Source organism: Sciurus vulgaris (genome assembly GCF_902686455.1).
Source record: "Sciurus vulgaris genome assembly, chromosome: 15".
NCBI lineage: Eukaryota > Metazoa > Chordata > Mammalia > Rodentia > Sciuridae > Sciurus > Sciurus vulgaris.
The window spans coordinates 68,290,729-68,300,491 of NC_136476.1; positions in this window are offsets into that span (position 1 = coordinate 68,290,729).

The window sequence follows — 9,763 nt, forward strand, 5'->3', positions numbered from 1 at the left end:
TATACAAATTCATTCATTATCAAGCCCCATACCCTCTTGAGTATGTGAGGAGTTCTAGAAATTATAACCAGGTAATATTCTTATACACCAAGACCCATGAATATCCACCAAATGCAGAAAACAAACTCCCTTAGAAAATTACCATTTCTTTAAAAGAAGGATTAAGTTCCTATAGTTTATGTTTTTAATTTTTTAAATTAATAATATCTTCCTTTCCTTTCTTGCTCCTTCCTTCCTTCCTTCCTTCCTTCCTTCCTTCCTTCCTTCCTTCCTTCCTTCCTTCCTTCCTTCCTTTCTTTCTTTCTTTCTTTCTTTTGGTTCTGAGTATCAAACCAGGTGCTCACAGGTGCTAGGCAAGCACTCTAGCACTGAGCTATACCCCCAGCCCAAGATCCTTTAGTTAGATAAGACACTTCAGGGTGTTTTCACATGTCATATTGTGGACAAAAATTTATTAGAAACTTACCTTGCTTTTGCTCATCTATTGCTCTTTATCACCTTCAAACATTTTCCTTCTCTGCTGATTCTCTCCATTCTATTTTCAAATACACATTCTTACAAACTCCCTCCATGGTCACACTGGCCACGCACACTGCCGTCCTCTTTTTGCTCTTTCATAGACGAGTCCCTCAATCATATGGTTCATGTCACAATCTTTCAGTCTTCACTTTACCATCACTGGCCTTCTTTCCTTATTTCTCTATTTTAGTCAATGCAGTCATTCTTCTCACAGTTCTCCACGTTTAAAAAACCGGCATAAATGCTAATGTTGTGACAATCTCATTTTACTACTCCAGATAAAATATTGCTTTATGATATACTTCAATAAAGTTACCTGTGTGCAAGGAAGAATGAGTGCGTCCATGTTAAGAATGTGACTGTTTATAATCAACAATGCAATTCATTTCTTTTTAAATTATCAACCACCACATAACTAAAAATATCAAAGGATAGCAACTGAAATACTAGTTAAATTTAAATCATTTGTTGTTTTGAGGGAATACATGTTTTCCCTGAACAATTTAAAGTACAGTAGCTGTAATATGCAGAGGTTTAGAACTTCAGATCCTTCAGGGATAATGTCCCATAGATCCAATTATATAAAACTTTTACAGAGTCAGACAGAAAGTGAACCACACTTCTGCCTAAATACATGCAAGAACCTCCTAAAAAGGAGGCTTTCCATTCCTTCTTCCTCCATCAGTCCCTAGCTATATCAAGATATTTTAAAGATTACAGTATAGAATACTTAACAGAAATACAGGGGAAAATGTCCCTGGAATTCTAAGATATAAGATTTTCCATTTAATGAAATTACTTCTTAGCTTTCAAAAATTAAGAATGTTTACTCTTTTAAGCTACAAATAAATCATTGAATGTTTTAACAAGTGATCAAAACTTTTTTTCAATATATACAGATATTAAGAGGACCACAAGGCAAAGAAACCTCAGAGGCAATGGGTACACCTAGAACCCAGATCTCAGTTTCTCAATAACATTCCCAACTAGGAGGAATTACATATGCTTGGAAAACTAGCTGATACCAGAACTGGAGCAGGACAAGATTAACTTAGAGCCTTTTATCCTACCAGAATGCAAGAGGTGTGCAAAGACTGATAGGAATATATAGAAAGGTCATAGATGCCCCCTTGATAACTTCCATTGCCAAATCTGGGAAGATTATTTTGAGCATCAAAAGGAAAATAATAACATTGGCTTATAATTTACAAAATAAAATTACAATTCACAAGTTTATTATAATATAAAAAATGAATAAAAATGGAAAGCTCTTAACCACAGGATGCCAAAAAATATAGAATGATCTTAATCAGAAAATAATCACGATTAAATGTTCTTACAGCAATAGACTAAGTAAGAAAAAAAGATTAGGTGAAAAATTGTAGGCACCGTCGTTATTCAAAGTAAAAGATGAAGAATAGGATAACAGGCTCCACATCTACCAACATGTGGAGCCTCCATCTTGGGACACAGCAGTTGCCTCCATATCTCCCTCCACATGGTAGCCTCTACCTTGGGACACAGGTCAGGGCCTGAAGACAGCCACCTGCCACAGCTCTGCATCTTTAAACAAGCTGCCAAACTCCAGTACATGACCCACTTTTGCTGCCACATCTCTGAAAGTGGTAGCCTCCATCTTGGTACACCTGCAACACCCTCTTGGGTTACCATCACTATCACCACCACTATCTTTAGTTAGGGCAGCTTCCATCTTGGGACACTGGACAGAGACTAGAAGCCCAGTAACAAGGTACCTACAGGTCAGCTGCTGCCACCACCACCACCAACTATGTGATTACTTCCATAGTTGGTGATTACTTCCATCGAGGGTTGAAGACCTGAAAGAACATCACCAAGGTCCCTGCAGGCTTGGTTACATGGAGGTATCCTTGTTAGGTGTGCTAATAGCCACCATTTTGCTGCAGAGGACGGAGAGAGTCTTGTAAGGGATTGGTAGATTGGAAGAGGGTGTGAGGGGTCTTGATCCCAGCTGGTCCAGTCAACCAGCCTGGCACTCACTGGGATTCCAGAGACAACTCAGGCAACACTTGCTGAAACCCAACATCAGCCTGGTCCACAACTCTGGCCCCAAAATGGTATTCAGGTATCACTTGTTCCTGTCGGTTTGGCAACCAAGAGGGCCCTCCAGCTCCTCATTCCCCAGTCTCCCAGCCACCCCAGCAACCAGCGCAGCCCAGTGCTTGCAGCTATGTGGCTGGCCCACAGCTCTCAAAGCCTGGTCCTGGTCTGCCCAATATTCTTCCGAGAGTCCTGGGGTGCAGCCTTCCAGTGGGACTGGCAATTGCTATAGCCTGCTTCCAAGTCTAATCCTCCCACCTCAGCCACTTTCCCCATCCTGAGGGTGGAGTTATCAGCAACCCTCAGACAACCCCACCTATCAGACGAGAAGGGAAGCAGAGACGATACTGAACTCCAACAGAAACAATTTTCAATTTTACTCCAAGACTCTTTTTCCCCTTGTATTTTCTTTTTCCTGTTTTCCTTTCCCACTCTCACATCCCAGACATTTTTATAATTGAGTACTTTTCATGCATCAGGCTACTGAGGACAGGGAGGTTAAAATAGTATGTTACAGTTTTGGTTTAGATTCTTTTATCTTTTTGACATGTTTTTAATTTTTCTTTTTTTTTTTTTTACTCACTCTATTTTCCTCTGATTTATGTTTCCTCAGAGTATCGTCCTCTCTTCACTCTGGATAACAACCAGCTTCTTTTGATTTCTCTTTCTCTCTTCGTATGATCTAATACCTCTATAGTCTCACCTCCTACTTCATGACATCGTAACACCCCTCTCTCATTCTTTCTTTGTCCTCCTTACTGTAGACCTTACTGCAGACCTACTATTTATGTTGCAGATAATAATCAAACACATCATCTCTGTTTATTGCGCTAAAACTGTTTACGTCCTAATAGGAGCTATTCAGTTAAAGGCTGCATATTATTTGCATTGGGTGCTGTTAATATTAATCTCCACCTTAGAGGCTAGGTATTGGAAACCTGCAAGGACACTATAAACTTATGAAGGGGAAACTGTAGTACCTCAGATCCACACTGCTAGAGGGAAGACACCTGAACAACATTAAAAATACAAGGGAAGAAAGCGCCCAAAAGAAACCAAGATGCTATATTAAGAGAATCCATTGACAGCACAGTAGAAAAAATGTCAGAGGAGTTCAGAATATACATTATTAAAATGATCTGCAAAGTAAAGGATGATATAAGAGAGTAACTGCAGGTAACAAAAGAGCATGTCAATAAAGAGTTAAAAGAACATATGCAGGAAGCAAAAAATTACTTAAATAGAGATTCTGAGAAAACAAACAACACAAATTCTTGAAATGGAGCACAGGCCCAGGCCCAGCCACCACCAGCGTGGATCTCCAGCACCACCCAGGCTCAGTTCACATGTCTCCAGCATCGCCCAGCGCCCCACACAGTCTCAGCTCTGCACTGCAGGTCCCCACCTACCAACATGTGGGGCTGCTTCTGCCCGCTATCATGGATTATTCCCAACTGGGATGTAGCCATTTTTAGTTGGGGCAGCTCCCACCTGGGACACTGCATTATAAAGTACTTCTCATGCATCTGGCTACTGAAGACTAGGAGGTTTGAATAGCATATTATAGTTTCATTGTAGATTTTTTTATTAGTAGTAGTATTACTATTATTCCTACTTTTCTATTTTTTAATTATTTTCTTACTCTATTGTCCTCTTATCTATCTGTTTCCTTGGAGTCTCTTTCTCCCTTTTTCTCATGCTTATAAGCAATTCCTTTTGATTCTACTTTCACCCTTCCTGTGATCTAGTACCTCTATAAATTCACTTCTTATCTCACTAGCACTATATCCTTCGCCCCTCCCTATCATCTTTGTCCATTATTAGGAATTGTGGACCTTATTGCAAACCTATTGTTTATGCTGTAGATAATAATCAAACTCATCATCTCTGATATTAAGACAACACTCTTAATATCTTAATAGGGGCTATTTGGGTTAAGGTTTCATATTGTTTATATTGTTTGCTGCTAATATTGATCTCCCAATTTAAGATGAGGTATTCAAAACCTATAGGGACATTATAAGCCTATGAGAGGAAACCTTGGAACCACACTGCTAGAGGGAAAGATAAACAACATGAAAAAACTTTGGAAGAAAGTGTTGCAAACAAACCTATATGTTATATTTATACAATCCGATGACATCATGGTAGAAGAAAGGTCAGAAAGGGAGTTCACAATGTACATAATTAAAATGATCTGAGAAGGAAAGGATGAGATAAGAGAGCAAATACAGGTAATGAACAATCACTCCAACAAACAGTTAAAAGAGCAACTGCAGGAAGCAAAAGATCATTTCAATAAAGAATTCTGGAAAAAAAATCCTTGAAATGAAGGAACAATAAAGAAAATTTAAAACTCAATAGAAAGCATCGCCAACCAGTTAGATCACTTGGAAGATAGAAATTCAGGCAATGAAGACAAAATATTTAATCTTGAAAAAAAAGTTGACTAAACATAAAACAAGATAAGAAATCATGAATGGAATCTCCAAGAATTATGGGATAACATGAAAAGATCAAATTTAAGAATTATTGGGATTGAGGAAGGGAAAGCACAAAGATACAAACCAAAGGAATGAAGAACCTATTCAATGAAATAATATCAGAAAATTTCCCAAACCTGAAGAATGAAAGGTAAAATCAAATGCAAGAGGCCTATAGAACACCAAATGTACAAAATTACAACAGACCACACCAAGGCCAGCATACAAAATAAGGATAGAAGTTTAAAGACCATGAGAGAAAAAAAGCAAATTACCTATAGGGAAAACCCAATATGGATATCAGATTTCTAAGCCTAGACCTTAAAAGCTAGGAGGGCCTGGAACAACATATTCCAAGCTCTGAAAGAACATGAAAGCCAACCAACAATCTTACACCCAGCAAAACTAATCTTCAGATTTGATGACAAAATAAAAACCTTCCATGATAAACAAATAGAAAGCCTGCACTACAGAACATTCTCAGCAAAATATTCCATGAGGAGGAAAATGAAAAACAACAATGAAAGTCAGCAAAGGGAGGAACTACACTAAAGGAAAAGCCAATCTAAGGAGAAACCAAGTCAAGTTAAAAACCAAAAATAAGCCAAAATGACCCAGAATACAAGTCATATCTCAATAATAACCCTGAATGTTAATGGCCTAAACTCGTCAATCAAAAGACACGGACAGGCAGTTTGGATTAAAAAGAAAGACCCAACAATATACTGCCTTCAAGAGACTCATCTCATAGAACAAGACATCCACAGACTGAAGGTGAAAGGATAGGAGAAAAACACACACACGGGACTCAGTAAAAAAGTGGAGGTTTCCATCTTCTTATCAGATAAAGTGGACTTCAAGCCAAAGTTAGTCAGAAGGGACGAGGAAGGACATTTCATACTGCTTAAGGGAACAATAAATCAGCAAGACATAACAATAGTAAATATTTATACCCTAACAATGCCACATCCATGTACGTTAAACAAATTCTTCCCAATTCCAGGAACCAAACAGACCACAACACAATAATACTAGGTGACTATAACTCACCTCTCTCATCGTTGGACAGACCTTCCAAACAAAAATTAAAAAAAGAAACCACAGAACTCAATAATACAAACAATAATTTAGACTCAACAGACATATATAGAATATTCCATCCATCAACAAGTGAATACACTTTCTTCTCAGCAGCACATGGATCCTTCTCTAAAATAGGCCATAGTTTATGCCACAAAGCAGCCCTTAGCAAATACAAAAAAATAGAGACACTACCTTATATTCTATCAGATCATAACGGAATGGAATTAGAAATCAATGATAAAATAAAAAACAGAAACTACTCCAACATCTGAAGACTAAATAATACACTGTTGAATGATGCATGGATAGCAGAAGACATCAGGGAGGAGAGAAAAAAATTAGAGTTAAACAAGAACAATGATGCAACATATCAAAATCTCTGGGATACTATGAAAGCAGTACTAAGAGGAAAATTCATTGCATGGAGCGCATTCAATAAAAGAAGAAAAAGTCAACAAATAAACGACCTAACATCACAGCTCAAAGTCCTATAAAAAAGAAAAGACTAACACCAAAAGTAATAGAAGACAAGAAATAATTAAAATCAGAACTGAAATCAATAAAATTGAAACAAAAGAAACAATTCAAATAATTGACAAAACCAAGAGTTGGTTCTTTGAAAAAATAAACAAAATCAATAAACTCTTAGTCACACTGATGAGAGAAAATTCAAATTACTAAAATTCAGGATGAAAAAGGAAATATCATGACAGACACTATTGAAATAAAAACATAATTGGAAACAATTTTGAAAACCTATAGTCCAACAAAATAGAAAATCTAGAAGACATAAACAGGATACTAGAGATATACGATCCTCCCAAACTGAATCAGGAGGACATACACAATTTAAACAGATCAATTTCAAAGCAATGAAACAGAAGAAGCCATCAAAAACCTACGAACAGAGGTTTCAAGATGGCGGCCTAGAGGGTGGCTGCGTTTCATGTTGCTCCAGGACTCAGGATTCAAAAGAGGAGATATTGAGACACTTGGGACCAACTCAAAGTAGCCGGGTGACTCTCACCCAGATGGGACGGTGGTCCCGGAACGCAGGGAACTTTGTGAAGTAGAACTGCCGGCGAGACGCCCCTCCCCCGCTGGAGCAGTGAACTCGGACAGCTGGGAGCGCCGTAAAGGAGGCCGCTCGGCACAGCGCTGGGACTCGGAGCAACCACTGGGGCTCTGGCGGCTGCCCAGGGGAGGAGTGGTGAGGAGAGCTGTGTGGACTCAGGACACCGGGGCCTGCCCTGACGAGGAGGAGGAGGAGCGTGGCCGCTTGGATTCGGAGTGACTGCACCAGAGCTACAGGCGGTTGCCAGAGGAGAAGCTCCGCGGCGAGCTGTTTGGACTCAGAACGACTGCTTCAGAACACCGGGGCCTGCCCTGAGGACGAGGAGGAGGAAGAGGAGCGCGGCCGCTTGGATTCAGACTGACTACACCAGAGCTACAGGCGGTTGCCAGAGGAGGGGCTGCGTGGCGAGCTGTTTGGGCTCAGACCACTTCTGAACACCGGGGCCTGCCCGGAGGACTAGGAGGAGGAGGAGGAGGAGCGCGGCAGGTCGTTTGGACTTGTAGTGACTGCATTAGTGCTCCAGGCGGCTGCTCAGAGGAGAAGGCGAGTGGTGAGTTGTTTGGACTTAAAGTGACAGCTCCTGAACACAGGGGGGCTGCCTGAAGGAGAAGCGTGGTGGGTCGATGGTCTCCAGTGGCCGCACCAGAGCTCCGGGCGGTTGCCCAGAGGACCCGTGCAGTGGGTCACGTGGATTCAGAGCCACACAGAGCGACCGGTCCTGAACACCCGGGGGGTTATCTGGAGAAGGAGGAGGAACGGAGAGGGTCACTTCGACTCGGAGTGATTGATTGCCCAGGGCTACGGGTGGTTGGTGGGAGATGGAGGCACGCAGTGAGTTTCTTGGACTCCTAGTGACCCCACCGGAATACTGGGCGGCTGTCTGGAGGAAGAGGCATGTGGCGGGTCTCTGGGACTCAGAGCGATTGTACGGGGCCCCAGGTGGCTGCTCAGAGGAGGGGCCGCATAGCCAGGCAATTAGGTGCAGAGCAGGGTCCCAGGATCTAGGAGGCTTCTGGGTGGAAGAGCCGCACAGAGACAGGCTTAGGGCGGAGCGAAGGTTCCAGGCCTACGGGCAGATTCTCTGAGGAGGGGCAGCCTAAGGAGATTCATCTGCGAAGGGTGAGGCTCCCAGGCCCAGGAGGTAGGGCCGGGCCCCTGGGAACTTTGCAGAGGAAGGCAGCCCAGCCCAGGCGGTAGCTGTAAATTGAGGGGAACCTCTAGGAGGGAACTGACCAGCGAGACCTCCCCACCGGGTGAGTCTTCCCTGCTGGGTGAGGTTTCCCCACAAGGACGGTAAAACCAGAGACTCAGGCCCAAACAGGCCTTGCCTCAGCCCGCAGCCTAGGTCCCCTTTGGATGACCATTGGTCAACAAGTGGAGGCGCCTCTGCCCACTAGCAGGGATTATACCCCACCTGAAGGCCACCACTCCTAGAGAGGCAGCTTCCTTGTGGAGCACCGCATTATCAACTTCCTCCAAGACTTCAGCCTACTGAAGGCTAAGGGGGGATATATATAGAAATCTTCAGGGACATTGTAAGTCAATAGAGGAAATCTGCAATATCTCAGCGGTCCACTGATACCTGAACAATATGAGAAAACAAGGAAAGAAAATGCTGCAAACAAATCTAGATGTTACATCAATAAAACCCAATGACAGCATGGAAGAAGAAATGACAGAAAAGGAGTTCAGAATGTATGCAATTAAAATGATCAGAGAAGCAAACGATGACATGAAAGAGCAAATGCATGCACTGAATGATGAGATGAAAGAGCAAATGCAAGCATTGAATGATCGCACCAATCGACAATTAAAAGAGCAAATACAGGAAGCAAAAGATCATTTCAATAAAGAGTTAGAGATATTGAAAAAAAACCAAACAGAAATCCTTGACATGAAGGAAACAATAAACCAAATTAAGAACTCCATAGAAAGCATATCCAATAGGATAGAACACCTGGAAGACAGAACCTCAGACATTGAAGACAAAATATTTAACCTTGAAAACAAAGTTGAACAAACAGAGAAGATGGTAAGAAATCATGAACAGAATCTACAAGAACTATGGGATATCATGAAAAGGCCAAATTTAAGAATTATTGGGATTGAGGAAGGCCTAGAGAAACAAACCAAAGGAATGAACAATTTATTCAATGAAATAATATCAGAAAATTTCCCAAATCTGAAGAATGAAATGGAAAATCAAGTTCAAGAGGCTTACAGGACTCCAAATACACAAAATTACAACAGACCCACACCAAGGCACATTATAATGAAAATACCTAACATACAAAATGAAGACAGAATTTTAAAGGCTGTGAGAGAAAAGAACCAAATTACATTCAGGGGGAAACCAATATGGATATCAGCAGATTTTTCAATCCAGACCCTAAAAGCTAGAAGGTCCTGGAACAACATTTTTCAAGCCCTGAAAGAAAATGGATGCCAACCAAGAATCTTATACCCAGCAAAACTTACCTTCAAATTTGATGATAAAATAAAATCCTTCCATGATAAACAAAAG